We start from the raw sequence: 16,705 nt of genomic DNA, 5'->3' as shown, positions 1-16,705 counted from the left end.
CTGAGGAGAGCTGGTCTAATGGAAGAGTCGCCTCTTTTGTGCTGTTTAATATTAATCCGATTCGGCCGCGGCCATGTCACCCCAAAAGTGCTATGAAACGAGCGCACGTATTATAACACCTCAGTACTAGTTCAGGGAACGATGAGGCTATTCCTGAGGTGTATTTAGGTCCCGTACTAACGCCCCCCCCCCCCTGCACATTATGCTAATTCCAGGTAGACCCGCTGCGCGCACAGCCTATAATCGGATGGGGAAAGTGTATACGCTGGTGCGATCAATTTCCTTCCATATTTCGGCAGCCTGGGATGGAAGGTCGTCCGTATGATTGTATAGGTGTGTACACGCGTATCGGCACTGTGGTTGTGATTTCCGATCGGGAGTATAGCAGATAGAACCATCACCTCCAATGTGTGACTGTATAGGTGTGTACACGCGTATCGGCACTGTGGTTGTGATTTCCGATCGGGAGTATAGCAGATAGAACCATCACCTCCAATGTGTGACTGTATAGGTGTGTACACGCGTATCGGCACTGTGGTTGTGATTTCCGATCGGGAGTATAGCAGATAGAGCCGTCGCCTCCAATGTGTGACTGTATAGGTGTGTATACGCGTATCGGCACTGTGGTTGTGATTTCCGATCGGGAGTATAGCAGATAGAGCCGTCGCCTCCAATGTGTGACTGTATAGGTGTGTACACGCGTATCGGCACTGTGGTTGTGATTTCCGATCGGGAGTATAGCAGATAGAGCCATCGCCTCCAATGTGTGACTGTATAGGTGTGTACACGCGTATCGGCACTGTGGTCGCGACTTCCGATCGGGAGTATAGCAGATAGAGCCGTCGCCTCCAATGTGTGACTGTATAGGTGTGTATACGCGTATCGGCACTGTGGTCGCGACTTCCGATCGGGAGTATAGCAGATAGAGCCGTTGCCTCCAATGTGTGACTGTATAGGTGTGTACACGCGTATCGGCACTGTGGTCGCGACTTCCGATCGGGAGTATAGCAGATAGAGCCGTCGCCTCCAATGTGTGACTGTATAGGTGTGTACACGCGTATCGGCACTGTGGTCGCGACTTCCGATCGGGAGTATAGCAGATAGAGCCGTCGCCTCCAATGTGTGACTGTATAGGTGTGTACACACGTATCGGCACTGTGGTTGTGATTTCCTATCGGGAGTATAGCAGATAGAGCCATCGCCTCCAATGTGTGACTGTATAGGTGTGTACACGCGTATCGGCACTGTGGTTGTGATTTCCGATCGGGAGTATAGCAGATAGAGCCGTCGCCTCCAATGTGTGACTGTATAGGTGTGTACACGCGTATCGGCACTGTGGTTGTGATTTCCGATCGGGAGTATAGCAGATAGAGCCATCGCCTCCAATGTGTGACAGTATAGGTGTGTACACGCGTATCAGCACTGTGGTCGCGACTTCTGATCGGGAGTATAGCAGATAGAGCCATCGCCTCCAATGTGTGACAGTATAGGTGTGTACACGCGTATCAGCACTGTGGTCGCGACTTCCGATCGGGAGTATAGCAGATAGAGCCATCGCCTCCAATGTGTGACTGTATAGGTGTGTACACGCGTATCAGCACTGTGGTCGCGACTTCCGATCGGGAGTATAGCAGATAGAGCCGTCGCCTCCAATGTGTGACAGTATAGGTGTGTACACGCGTATCAGCACTGTGGTCGCGACTTCCGATCGGGAGTATAGCAGATAGAGCCGTCGCCTCCAATGTGTGACAGTATAGGTGTGTACACGCGTATCAGCACTGTGGTCGCGACTTCCGATCGGGAGTATAGCAGATAGAGCCATCGCCTCCAATGTGTGACAGTATAGGTGTACCCGGCTTTACCAGCTAAGCTATAGGCAGGCGCACACAGGTCTCCAGGCTAAAAGGGAATAACGATCCCTATTTTTTGGCAGCGTTGCTAGATGATATGATCAGTACTAAGCAGTTTTCTGTATGAACGTAGGGACAATGCTAAACAAAGGAAATAGTATTATCGTCCCTTTCTGCTGGGAGACTGGTGCATGTACCCACTGCTCCCTCCGGCAAAGATTCCTTCCTCTCTTATCCAGCTCCTCTTTGTGATCCCCTGTTCCTGTGTTATACCAGGAGGTCTCCCTCCCTTCCTACACTATGTTACTGGCTGGTACTCTGACAGCTAGGAGTAACCACCGCCAGGGCAGAATGTCCCTGAGTGCAGGTAAGGAGGGGTAAGTGTCATGTTCTGCCCTCCCACAGCTGGTAGTCATAGGGTGCTCGGGGTGCCTGCTGCCCCAGTAATGTCAGGTTGTACAAGTGCCCCCATGTTTGCTGTGTTCTTATTTAGCTGGTGTGCTGTGCTGCAGTATGGCCAATAGGGGGAGCTGTGAGCAAGGTAATAAGGCTCCCCCTGTACAAGCTGATGTACGGCGCACACAGGCAAAGCGGGGTCCCCCAACTGCTCCTTCCATTGCTGGGGATTATTTTCAGCAATGATTGCACGAAGCTATTCAATGTTCCTTATTAAGTTACTAATGACAGAGGCTCACTGTACTGTACTTTGTATACAATACTGTTTAGTGCAATCACAGAAGCGATATCCATCAGTATTGTCTACTTGTAAGATACTGCCAAACTCGCGTGATTGCGGGTAGAGAGGACCAGCTAGTGACAGTGATATGAGGGTGTGAGGTGATGGAGGGTAGAGAGGACCAGCTAGTGACAGTGATATGAGGTGTGAGGTGATGGCGGGTAGAGAGGACCAGATAGTGACAGTGATATGAGGGTGTGAGGTGATGGAGGGTAGAGAGGAAGCTAGTGACAGTGATATGAGGGTGTGAGGTGATGCAGGGTAGAGAGGACCAGATAGTGACAGTGATATGAGGGTGTGAGGTGATGGAGGGTAGAGAGGAAGCTAGTGACAGTGATATGAGGGTGTGAGGTGATGCAGGGTAGAGAGGACCAGCTAGTGACAGTGATATGAGGGTGTGAGGTGATGGAGGGTAGAGAGGACCAGCTAGTGACAGTGATATGAGGGTGTGGGGTGATGGAGGGTAGAGAGGACCAGCTAGTGACAGTGATATGAGGGTGTGAGGTGATGGAGGGTAGAGAGGACCAGCTAGTGACAGTGATATGAGGGTGTGAGGCGATGAAGGGTAGCGAGGACCAGCTAGTGACAGTGATATGAGGGTGTGAGGTGATGGAGGGTAGAGAGGACCAGCTAGTGACAGTGATATGAGGGTGTGAGGTGATGTAGGATAAAGAGGACCAGCTAGTGACAGTGATATGAGGGTGTGAGGTGATGGAGGGTAGAGAGGAAGCTAGTGACAGTGATATGAGGGTGTGGGATGATGGAGGGTAGAGAGGACCAGCTAGTGACAGTGATATGAGGGTGTGGGGTGATGGAGGGTAGACAGGACCAGCTAGTGACAGTGTCATGAGGGTGTGAGGTGATGAAGGGTAGCGAGGACCAGCTAGTGACAGTGATATGAGGGTGTGAGGTGATGGAGGGTAGAGAGGACCAGCTAGTGACAGTGATATGAGGGTGTGAGGTGATGGTGGGTAGAGAGGACCAGCTAGTGACAGTGATATGAGGGTGTGAGGTGATGGTGGGTAGAGAGGACCAGCTAGTGACAGTGATATGAGGGTGTGGGGTGATGGAGGGTACAGAGGACCAGCTAGTGACAGTGATATGAGGGTGTGAGGTGATGGAGGGTAGAGAGGACCAGCTAGTGACAGTGATATGAGGGTGTGAGGTGATGGAAGGTAGAGAGGACCAGCTAGTGACAGTGATATGAGGGTGTGAGGTGATGGAGGGTAGAGAGGACCAGCTAGTGACAGTGACATGAGGGTGTGAGGTGATGGAAGGTACAGAGGACCAGCTAGTGACAGTGATATGAGGGTGTGAGGTGATGGAGGGTAGAGAGGACCAGCTAGTGACAGTGATATGAGGGTGTGAGGTGATGGAGGGTAGAGAGGAAGCTAGTGACAGTGATATGAGGGTGTGGGGTGATGGAGGGTAGAGAGGACCAGCTAGTGACAGTGATATGAGGGTGTGAGGTGATGGAGGGTAGAGAGGACCAGCTAGTGACAGTGATATGAGGGTGTGAGGTGATGGAGGGTACAGAGGACCAGCTAGTGACAGTGATATGAGGGTGTGAGGTGATGGAGGGTAGAAAGGAAGCTAGTGACAGTGATATGAGGGTGTGGGGTGATGGAGGGTAGAGAGGACCAGCTAGTGACAGTGATATGAGGGTGTGAGGTGATGGAGGGTAGAGAGGACCAGCTAGTGACAGTGATATGAGGGTGTGAGGTGATGGAGGGTACAGAGGACCAGCTAGTGACAGTGATATGAGGGTGTGAGGTGATGGAGGGTAGAAAGGAAGCTAGTGACAGTGATATGAGGGTGTGAGGTGATGGAGGGTAGAGAGGACCAGCTAGTGACAGTGATATGAGGTTGTGGGGTGATGGTATTGGCTGGCCACACGCAGGATTACACCAGCACCTGGGGAATTGTGACCATGCCGCCTGCTGGCCGGTATTTAGTTTGCAGGCCCCTTTTATACCAAAATCCTGGATGTGCCCATGATTTGGAACGCAGCATGGTCAGACCCGTGACAGACCCCTTTCGGACCCTCCTTGCAACCCGGGCTATTGGCCAGTGTATTATGGGGGTATTACTGTGTCTTAGGGCAGAGAGGATGCTGGGTACACCATGGATGATGGGGGTATAAAGTGGGGAGCGGAGGTTACGCCGGATGTGGGGAACGTGCTGAGAGCCGGAGACGTCATGCTACAGTTCACGTAGGGAATGTGGAATAATCAGTAACCAGAAGCTGCTGCCGGTGTCTTGCAGGTCCTGTGACCTCTGTGTGTATGGGGCAACTATTCCCGTCACAGACCGGGACATATAAGTACCGGGGTGGGGGAGGGAGGGCACATTACACTACATAGGATGCCACCTTACACATTATCTTCATACTGCCCTAGAATAGTTTCTGTGGGGCGGCGAGTGCCTGTGCCTGGCGTGGGGTGGCGAGTGTCTGTGCCTGGCATGGGGCGGCAAGTACCTGGCGTGGGGTGGTGAGTGACTCTGCCTGGCGTGTGACGATACATGTGCATCTCCCTAATTGTAGCAGATATTTGTGAGACCTGTAGCCACTGACTACTGCCCCATCCCCCGTCTACACTCAGCCCTAATCCCTCTTACATGGATGAGCAGATAGAGGCTTAGCCTGCTGTATCCTACTATAAACACAGCCTCCATGATCTGGACTGTTATGTCCTGCACTCCCCCTGTCCACAGCCACCATCACCCCACGTACTCCCATCATTCACAGCCACCATCACCCCACATACTCCCATCATTCACAGCCACCATCACCCCACGTACTCCCATCATTCACAGCCTTTATCACCCCACGTACTCCCATCATTCACAGCCACCATCACCCCACGTACTCCCATCATTCACAGCCACCATCACCCCACATACTCCCATTATTCACAGCCTTTATAACCCCACGTGCTCCCATCATTCACAGCCACCATCACCCCACGTACTCCCATCATTCACAGCCACCATCACCCCACATACTCCCATTATTCACAGCGTTTATAACCCCACGTGCTCCCATCATTCACAGCCTTTATAACCCCACGTGCTCCCATCATTCACAGCCTTTATCACCCCACGTACTCCCATCATTCACAGCCTTTATCACCCCACGTACTCCCATCATTCACAGCCTTTATCACCCCACGTACTCCCATCATTCACAGCCTTTATCACCCCACGTACTCCCATCACTCACAGCCTTTATCACCCCATGTGCTCCCATCATTCACAGCCAGCATCACCCCACGTACTCCCATCATTCACAGCCTTTATCACCCCACGTACTCCCATCATTCACAGCCATCACCCCACGTACTCCCATCATTCACAGCCACCATCACCCCACGTACTCCCATCATTCCCAGCTTCCATCACCCCACGTACTCCCATCATTCCCAGCTTCCATCACCCCACGTACTCCCATCATTCACAGCCACCATCACCCCACGTACTCCCATCATTCACAGCCACCATCACCCCACGTACTTCCATCATTCACAGCCACCATCACCCCACGTACTTCCATCATTCACAGCCACCATCACCCCACATACTCCCATCATTCACAGTCTCTATCACCCCACATGCTCCCATCATTCACAGCCTTTATCACCCCACGTGCTCCCATCATTCACAGCCTTTATCACCCCACGTGCTCCCATCATTCACAGCCACCATCACCCCACGTACTCCCATCATTCACAGCCTCCATCGCTGTACTCTCTCCCATCAGTCACAGCCTCCATAGCCTCACATTGCCATCCTCCTCAGCCTCCCATGTACTCCCATCATCAACGTACTCCATTACCCCATATATTGCCATTTGCCAAAGCCTCCATCACCGTGCTCTCTCTCATCGTCAGCCACCCCCAGTACCCTCCATGTGCCTTCAGCAAGTGCTGGACCTGCTGCTGCTGCCAATGTTCTGTCCCCGTCAGATGGCTGATGGAGCACAGGAAGCGCAGGGACACAGGGAGGGGGGTTCCTCACCTTTGGCTAAGCAGATGTGCCTGAAGAGGACCCTGCCTCACTGCCCCATTAAGCATTCAGCTCTTGCACAAGCCGCAGAACGTGGGGGGCCCCTATCTGTGCTGCTAAGGAGCCCCCACAGAAAGTAGGAGGATAATTTGGCAGCTCAAACGGTGGCTCCTAAATCTGTCACTGTGGCTGGAAAAGCCTCTTTATTCCAGAATGCCCCTGACGGACCCTCACAATGGGAGGTGGTGGGCAGAGAGGGGTCATTGTGAGGATGCTGCAGTTATGTACTATAATTATTGTAACCCTTTATTTAGTGCTGACATATTCCAACGTGCTGCACAGTCAGCGAATGTAAAACAGGCTGATCAGTTTCTACCCAGCAGAGCTTACAATCTGACACACACTAGGAGGGGTACCTGGTGGCATGGGATTCATTCCTGCAGCTGTAGAAACCTCAGACCTCACATTCTTCAGGGCTTCGCTTAGAAAATTATCACTGCTCTAAACTATAGGCTGTTGTGTTATTTATAACGGAGGTACTCCCACTACTGGGATTGTTTCAGTTCTCATTAAGAGTGCAGTACCACCACTTTGCCTGTAGATGGAGACAGGCGCTAGAGATACCATTTCATGTCTGTTGCTGACTTAACTGTGTTAGCATGGGGCCATCCAGAGGTTATGAGGAGGTACTGCATGTCATGCAGCCATATGAGAGACCTGCATTACAAGGCTTGCTGGAGATAGTAGTGCATCCTGTTAGTCAGCGCTGGGAGGATGGCAGCTCGGTAGTGAGTGGCTAGACATTCCCTTCCTCCATATTATAGGAATTAGGAGATGTTGATAATTGAGCAGTCACCCTGATCTCCGCAGAACCCTCAGAGAGACGATCCCCACATTATCTTATCTTCTGCATGAAGGCCCCCAGTATGGAGCATTGCGCCACTATTACATCTTTATTGACTTGCATTCTAATTAGTCAGAGAGTATCAAGCTGGGTGCCGGTATAGTCATCTCCATAAAGCCGGGATGGGGAGCCGGGGGGGGCTGAGGGAGACCCCCAGGGGCAGGAACAAGATGGCTTCTATTGTCTGTCCTTGCTGCAGAAAGAAATCAGCATCTACCAAGCAATGCGTGAGGGAGACAGACAGATTGCAGGGGAGACGGGTGCACGGAGAGAGACAGGAGACTGTCAGGTGCAGGGGGGAGACAGGAGACTGTCAGGTGCAGGGGGGAGACAGGTGCACGGAGAGAGACAGGAGACTCAGGTGCAGGGAAGAGACAGGTGCAGGGGAGAGACAGGAGACTGTCAGGTGCACGGAGAGAGACAGGAGACTGTCAGGTGCACGGAGAGAGACAGGAGACTGTCAGAGACAGGAGACTGTCAGGTGCAGGGGGAAGACGGGTGCACGGAGAGAGACAGGAGACTGTCAGGTGCAGGGGACAGACAGGAGACTGTCAGGTGCAGGGGAGACGGGTGCACGGAGAGAGACAGGAGACTGTCAGGTGCAGGGAAGAGACAGGTGCAGGGGAGAGACAGGAGACTGTCAGGTGCAGGGGGGAGACGGGTGCACGGAGAGAGACAGGAGACTCAGGTGCAGGGAAGAGACAGGTGCAGGGGAGAGACAGGAGACTGTCAGGTGCAGGGGGGAGACGGGTGCACGGAGAGAGACAGGAGACTTGTCAGGTGCAGGGGAGAGACAGGTGTAGGGGAGAGACAGGAGACTGTCAGGTGCAGGGGGGAGACGGGTGCACGGAGAGAGACAGGAGACTGTCAGGTGCAGGGGAGAGACAGGAGACTGTCAGGTGCAGGGGAGACGGGTGCACGGAGAGAGACAGGAGACTGTCAGGTGCAGGGAAGAGACAGGTGCAGGGGAGAGACAGGAGACTGTCAGGTGCAGGGGAGACGGGTGCACGGAGAGAGACAGGAGACTGTCAGGTGCAGGGGAGAGACAGGAGACTGTCAGGTGCAGGGGAGACGGGTGCACGGAGAGAGACAGGAGACTGTTGGGTATAGTGATCAGTGAGAGAGACAGGAGACTGTCGGGTATAGTGAGCAGTGAGACAGGAGACTCCGGTATAGTGAGCAGTGAGGGACAGAGGAGACTGTCGGGTATAGTGAGCAGTGAGAGAGGTAGGAGACTGTCAGGTATAGTGAGCAGTGAGAGAGACAGGAGACTGTCGGGTACAGTGAGCAGTGAGAGAGACAGGAGACTGTCGGGTATAGTGAGCAGTGAGAGAGACAGGAGACTGTCGGGTATAGTGAGCAGTGAGACAGGAGACTGTCGGGTATAGTGAGCAGTGAGAGAGACAGGAGACTGTCGGGTACAGTGAGCAGTGAGAGAGACAGGAGACTGTCGGGTATAGTGAGCAGTGAGAGAGACAGGAGACTGTCGGGTATAGTGAGCAGTGAGACAGGAGACTGTCGGGTATAGTGAGCAGTGAGAGAGACAGGAGACTGTCGGGTATAGTGAGCAGTGAGAGAGACAGGAGACTGTCGGGTATAGTGAGCAGTGAGAGGCAGGAGACTGTCGGGTATAGTGAGCAGTGAGAGAGGTAGGAGACTGTCAGGTATAGTGAGCAGTGAGAGAGGTAGGAGACTGTCGGGTGCAGGGGAGAGACAGGTGTAGGGGAGAGACAGGAGACTGTCAGGTGCAGGGGGGAGACGGGTGCACGGAGAGAGACAGGAGACTGTCAGGTGCAGGGGAGAGACAGGAGACTGTCAGGTGCAGGGGAGACGGGTGCACGGAGAGAGACAGGAGACTGTTGGGTATAGTGATCAGTGAGAGAGACAGGAGACTGTCGGGTATAGTGAGCAGTGAGACAGGAGACTCCGGTATAGTGAGCAGTGAGGGACAGAGGAGACTGTCGGGTATAGTGAGCAGTGAGAGAGGTAGGAGACTGTCAGGTATAGTGAGCAGTGAGAGAGACAGGAGACTGTCGGGTACAGTGAGCAGTGAGAGAGACAGGAGACTGTCGGGTATAGTGAGCAGTGAGAGAGACAGGAGACTGTCGGGTATAGTGAGCAGTGAGACAGGAGACTGTCGGGTATAGTGAGCAGTGAGAGAGACAGGAGACTGTCGGGTACAGTGAGCAGTGAGAGAGACAGGAGACTGTCGGGTATAGTGAGCAGTGAGAGAGACAGGAGACTGTCGGGTATAGTGAGCAGTGAGACAGGAGACTGTCGGGTATAGTGAGCAGTGAGAGAGACAGGAGACTGTCGGGTATAGTGAGCAGTGAGAGAGACAGGAGACTGTCGGGTATAGTGAGCAGTGAGAGGCAGGAGACTGTCGGGTATAGTGAGCAGTGAGAGAGGTAGGAGACTGTCAGGTATAGTGAGCAGTGAGAGAGGTAGGAGACTGTCGGGTATAGTGAGCAGTGAGAGAGACAGGAGACTGTCGGGTATAGTGAGCAGGGAGAGACAGGAGACTGTCGGGTATAGTGAGCAGTGAGAGAGACAGGAGACTGTCGGGTACAGTGAGCAGTGAGACAGGAGACTGTCGGGTATAGTGAGCAGTGAGAGAGACAGGAGACTGTCGGGTATAGTGAGCAGTGAGACAGGAGACTGTCGGGTATAGTGAGCAGTGAGAGAGACAGGAGACTGTCGGGTATAGTGAGCAGTGAGAGAGACAGGAGACTGTCGGGTATAGTGAGCAGTGAGACAGGAGACTGTCGGGTATAGTGAGCAGTGAGAGAGACAGGAGACTGTCGGGTATAGTGAGCAGTGAGACAGGAGACTGTCGGGTATAGTGAGCAGTGAGAGAGACAGGAGACTGTCGGGTATAGTGAGCAGTGAGAGAGACAGGAGACTGTCGGGTATAGTGAGCAGTGAGAGAGACAGGAGACTGTCGGGTATAGTGAGCAGTGAGAGAGACAGGAGACTGTCGGGTATAGTGAGCAGTGAGAGAGGTAGGAGACTGTCGGGTATAGTGAGCAGTGAGAGAGACAGGAGACTGTCGGGTATAGTGAGCAGTGAGAGAGACAGGAGACTGTCGGGTATAGTGAGCAGTGAGAGAGACAGGAGACTGTCGGGTATAGTGAGCAGTGAGAGAGACAGGAGACTGTCGGGTATAGTGAGCAGTGAGAGAGACAGAGGAGACTGTCAGGTATAGTGAGCAGTGAGAGAGACAGGAGACTGTCGGGTATAGTGAGCAGTGAGAGAGACAGGAGACTGTCGGGTATAGTGAGCAGTAAGAGAGACAGGAGACTGTCAGGTATAGTGAGCAGTGAGAGAGACAGGAGACTGTCAGGTATAGTGAGCAGTGAGAGAGACAGGAGACTGTCGGGTATAGTGAGCAGTGAGACAGGAGACTGTCAGGTATAGTGAGCAGTGAGACAGGAGACTGTCGGGTATAGTGAGTAGTGAGACAGGAGACTGTCGGGTATTGTGAGTAGTGAGAGAGGTAGGAGACTGTCAGGTATAGTGAGCAGTGAGAGAGACAGGAGACTGTCGGGTACAGTGAGCAGTGAGAGGCAGGAGACTGTCTGGTATAGTGAGCAGTGAGAGAGGTAGGAGACTGTCAGGTATAGTGAGCAGTGAGAGAGACAGGAGACTGTCGGGTATAGTGAGCAGGGAGAGACAGGAGACTGTCGGGTATAGTGAGCAGTGAGAGAGACAGGAAACTGTCGGGTATAGTGAGCAGTGAGAGACAGAGGAGACTGTCGGGTATAGTGAGCAGGGAGAGAGACAGGAGACTGTCGGGTATAGTGAGCAGTGAGAGAGACAGGAGACTGTCGGGTATAGTGAGCAGTGAGAGAGACAGAGGAGACTGTCGGGTATAGTGAGCAGTGAGAGAGGTAGGAGACTGTCGGGTATAGTGAGCAGGGAGAGACAGGAGACTGTCAGGTATAGTGAGCAGTGAGAGAGACAGGAGACTGTCGGGTATAGTGAGCAGTGAGAGAGACAGGAGACTGTCAGGTATAGGGACCAGTGAGAGAGACAGGAGACTGTCAGGTATAGTGAGCAGTGAGAGAGACAGGAGACTGTCGGGTATAGTGAGCAGTGAGACAGGAGACTGTCGGGTATAGTGAGCAGTGAGACAGAAGACTGTCGGGTATAGTGAGCAGTGAGAGACAGGAGACTGTCGGGTATAGTGAGCAGTGAGAGACAGGAGACTGTCGGGTATAGTGAGCAGTGAGAGAGACAGGAGACTGTCGGGTATAGTGAGCAGTGAGAGAGACAGGAGACTGTCGGGTATAGTGAGCAGTGAGAGAGACAGGAGACTGTCGGGTAATGTGAGAAGTGAGAGACAGAGGAGACTGTCGGGTATAGTGAGCAGTGAGGGAGACAGGAGACTGTCGGGTATAGTGAGCAGTGAGAGACAGAGGAGACTGTCAGGTATAGTGAGCAGTGAGAGAGACAGGAGACTGTCGGGTATAGTGAGCACTGAGACAGGAGACTGTCGGGTATAGTGAGTAGTGAGACTAGACTGTCGGGTATAGCGAGCAGTGAGAGAGACAGGAGACTGTCGGGTATAGCGAGCAGTGAGAGAGACAGGAGACTGTCGGGTATAGCGAGCAGTGAGAGGCAGGAGACTGTCGGGTATAGTGAGCAGTGAGGGAGACAGGAGACTGTCGGGTATAGTGAGCAGTGAGAGACAGAGGAGACTGTCAGGTATAGTGAGCAGTGAGAGAGACAGGAGACTGTCAGGTATAGTGAGCAGTGAGAGAGACAGGAGACTGTCGGGTATAGTGAGTAGTGAGACAGGAGACTGTCGGGTATAGTGAGCAGTGAGACAGACTGTCAGGTATAGTGAGCAGTGAGAGAGACAGGAGACTGTCGGGTATAGTGAGCAGTGAGAGAGACAGGAGACTGTCGGGTATAGTGAGCAGTGAGAGAGACAGGAGACTGTCAGGTATAGTGAGCAGTGAGAGAGACAGGAGACTGTCAGGGTCAGGTATAGTGAGCAGGGAGAGAGACAGGAGACTGTCGGGTATAGTGAGCAGTGAGAGAGACAGGAGACTGTCGGGTATAGTGAGCAGTGAGAGAGACAGGAGACTGTCGGGTATAGTGAGCAGGGAGAGAGACAGGAGACTGTCGGGTATAGTGAGCAGTGAGAGAGACAGGAGACTGTCGGGTATAGTGAGCAGTGAGAGAGACAGAGGAGACTGTCGGGTATAGTGAGCAGTGAGAGAGGTAGCAGACTGTCAGGTATAGTGAGCAGGGACAGACAGGAGACTGTCAGGTATAGTGAGCAGTGAGAGAGACAGGAGACTGTCGGGTATAGTGAGCAGTGAGAGAGACAGGAGACTGTCAGGTATAGGGACCAGTGAGAGAGACAGGAGACTGTCAGGTATAGTGAGCAGTGAGAGAGACAGGAGACTGTCGGGTATAGTGAGCAGTGAGACAGGAGACTGTCGGGTATAGTGAGCAGTGAGACAGGAGACTGTCAGGTATAGTGAGCAGTGAGAGACAGGAGACTGTCGGGTATAGTGAGCAGTGAGAGAGACAGGAGACTGTCGGGTATAGTGAGCAGTGAGAGAGACAGGAGACTGTCGGGTATAGTGAGCAGTGAGAGAGACAGGAGACTTGTCAGGTATAGTGAGCAGTGAGAGAGGTGGGAGACTGTCGGGTATAGTGAGCAGGGAGAGACAGGAGACTGTCAGGTATAGTGAGCAGTGAGAGACAGGAGACTGTCGGGTATAGTGAGCAGTGAGACAGGAGACTGTCGGGTATAGTGAGTAGTGAGACAGGAGACTGTCGGGTATAGTGAGCAGTGAGACAGGAGACTGCCGGGTATAGTGAGCAGTGAGAGAGACAGGAGACTGTCGGGTACAGTGAGCAGTGAGAGGCAGGAGACTGTCAGGTATAGTGAGCAGTGAGAGACAGAGGAGACTGTTGGGTATAGTGAGCAGTGAGGGAGACAGGAGACTGTCAGGTATAGTGAGCAGTGAGAGAGACAGGAGACTGTCAGGTATAGTGAGCAGTGAGAGAGACAGGAGACTGTCGGGTATAGTGAGCAGTGAGATAGGAGACTGTCGGGTATAGTGAGCAGTGAGACAGGAGACTGTCGGGTATAGTGAGTAGTGAGACAGGAGACTGTCGGGTATAGTGAGCAGTGAGAGAGACAGGAGACTGTCGGGTATAGTGAGCAGGGAGAGAGGCAGGAGACTGTCGGGTATAGAGAGCAGTGAGAGAGACAGGAGACTGTCGGGTATAGTGAGCAGTGAGAGAGACAGGAGACTGTCAGGGTCAGGTATAGTGAGCAGGGAGAGAGACAGGAGACTGTCAGGTATAGTGAGCAGGGAGAGAGACAGGAGACTGTCGGGTATAGTGAGCAGTGAGAGAGACAGGAGACTGTCGGGTATAGTGAGCAGTGAGAGAGACAGGAGACTGTCGGGTATAGTGAGCAGTGAGAGAGGCAGGAGACTGTCGGGTATAGTGAGCAGTGAGAGAGGCAGGAGACTGTCGGGTATAGTGAGCAGTGAGAGAGGCAGGAGACTGTCGGGTATAGTGAGCAGTGAGAGAGACAGGAGACTGTCGGGTATAGTGAGCAGTGAGAGAGACAGGAGACTGTCGGGTATAGTGAGCAGTGAGAGAGACAGGAGACTGTCAGGTATAGGGACCAGTGAGAGAGACAGGAGACTGTCAGGTATAGTGAGCAGTGAGAGAGACAGGAGACTGTCGGGTATAGTGAGCAGTGAGACAGGAGACTGTCGGGTATAGTGAGCAGTGAGACAGGAGACTGTCAGGTATAGTGAGCAGTGAGAGACAGGAGACTGTCAGGTATAGTGAGCAGTGAGAGACAGGAGACTGTCGGGTATAGTGAGCAGTGAGAGAGACAGGAGACTGTCGGGTATAGTGAGCAGTGAGAGAGACAGGAGACTGTCGGGTATAGTGAGCAGTGAGAGAGACAGGAGACTGTCGGGTATAGTGAGCAGTGAGAGAGACAGGAGACTGTCGGGTATAGTGAGCAGTGAGAGAGACAGGAGACTGTCGGGTATAGTGAGCAGTGAGAGAGACGGGAGACTTGTCAGGTATAGTGAGCAGTGAGAGAGGTGGGAGACTGTCGGGTATAGTGAGCAGGGAGAGACAGGAGACTGTCGGGTATAGTGAGCAGTGAGACAGGAGACTGTCGGGTATAGTGAGCAGTGAGACAGGAGACTGCCGGGTATAGTGAGCAGTGAGAGAGACGGGAAACTGTCAGGTATAGTGAGCAGTGAGAGACAGAGGAGACTGTCGGGTATAGTGAGCAGTGAGGGAGACAGGAGACTGTCGGGTATAGTGAGCAGTGAGAGACAGAGGAGACTGTCAGGTATAGTGAGCAGTGAGAGAGACAGGAGACTGTCAGGTATAGTGAGCAGTGAGAGAGACAGGAGACTGTCGGGTATAGTGAACAGTGAGACAGGAGACTGTCGGGTATAGTGAGCAGTGAGACAGGAGACTGTCGGGTATAGTGAGTAGTGAGACAGGAGACTGTCGGGTATAGTGAGCAGTGAGAGAGACAGGAGACTGTCGGGTATAGTGAGCAGGGAGAGAGGCAGGAGACTGTCAGGGTCAGGTATAGTGAGCAGGGAGAGAGACAGGAGACTGTCAGGTATAGTGAGCAGGGAGAGAGACAGGAGACTGTCGGGTATAGTGAGCAGTGAGAGAGACAGGAGACTGTCGGGTATAGTGAGCAGTGAGAGAGACAGGAGACTGTCGGGTATAGTGAGCAGTGAGAGAGGCAGGAGACTGTCGGGTATAGTGAGCAGTGAGAGAGGCAGGAGACTGTCGGGTATAGTGAGCAGTGAGAGAGGCAGGAGACTGTCGGGTATAGTGAGCAGTGAGAGAGACAGGAGACTGTCGGGTATAGTGAGCAGTGAGAGAGACAGGAGACTGTCGGGTATAGAGAGCAGTGAGACAGACTGTCAGGTATAGTGAGCAGTGAGAGAGACAGGAGACTGTCAGGTATAGTGAGCAGTGAGAGAGACAGGAGACTGTCGGGTATAGTGAGCAGTGAGAGAGACAGGAGACTGTCAGGGTCAGGTAAAGTGAGCAGTGAGAGAGACAGGAGACTGTCAGGGTCAGGTATAGTGAGCAGGGAGAGAGACAGGAGACTGTCGGGTATAGTGAGCAGTGAGAGACAGGAGACTGTCGGGTATAGTGAGCAGTGAGAGAGACAGGAGACTGTCGGGTATAGTGAGCAGGGAGAGAGACGAGACTGTCGGGTATAGTGAGCAGTGAGAGAGACAGGAGACTGTCGGGTATAGTGAGCAGTGAGAGAGACAGGAGACTGTCGGGTATAGTGAGCAGTGAGAGAGACAGGAGACTGTCGGGTATAGTGAGCTGTGAGAGAGACAGGAGACTGTCGGGTATAGTGAGCAGTGAGAGAGACAGGAGACTGTCGGGTATAGTGAGCAGTGAGAGAGACAGGAGACTGTAGGGTATAGTGAGCAGTGAGAGAGACAGGAGACTGTCGGGTATAGTGAGCAGTGAGAGAGACAGGAGACTGTCGGGTATAGTGAGCAGTGAGAGAGACAGGAGACTGTCGGGTATAGTGAGCAGTGAGAGAGACAGGAGACTGTCGGGTATAGTGAGCAGTGAGAGAGACAGGAGACTGTCGGGTATAGTGAGCAGGGAGAGAGACAGGAGACTGTCGGGTATAGTGAGCAGTGAGAGAGACAGGAGACTGTCGGGTATAGTGAGCAGTGAGAGAGACAGGAGACTGTCGGGTATAGTGAGCAGTGAGAGAGACAGGAGACTGTCGGGTATAGTGAGCAGTGAGAGAGACAGGAGACTGTCGGTATAGTGAGCAGTGAGAGAGACAGGAGACTTGTCAGGTATAGTGAGCAGTGAGAGAGACAGGAGACTGTCAGGTATAGTGAGCAGTGAGAGAGACAGGAGACTGTCGGGTATAGTGAGCATTGAAGGAGACAGGAGACTGTCGGATATAGTGAGCAGTGAGAGACAGAGGAGACTGTCAGGTATAGTGAGCAGTGAGAGAGACAGGAGACTGTCGGGTATAGTGAGCAGTGAGACAGGAGACTGTCGGGTATAGTGAGTAGTGAGACAGTAGACTGTCGGGTATAGCGAGCAGTGAGAGAGACAGGGGACTGTCGGGTATAGCGAGCAGTGAGAGAGACAGGAGACTGTCGGGTATAGCGAGCAGTGAGAGAGACAGGAGACTGTCGGGTA

The sequence above is a fragment of the Taudactylus pleione genome, unplaced genomic scaffold (assembly GCF_031769625.1).
Source record: "Taudactylus pleione unplaced genomic scaffold, aTauple2 ptg001178l, whole genome shotgun sequence".
Classification (NCBI taxonomy): Eukaryota; Metazoa; Chordata; class Amphibia; order Anura; family Myobatrachidae; genus Taudactylus; species Taudactylus pleione.
This window is presented reverse-complemented; position numbering follows the sequence as displayed.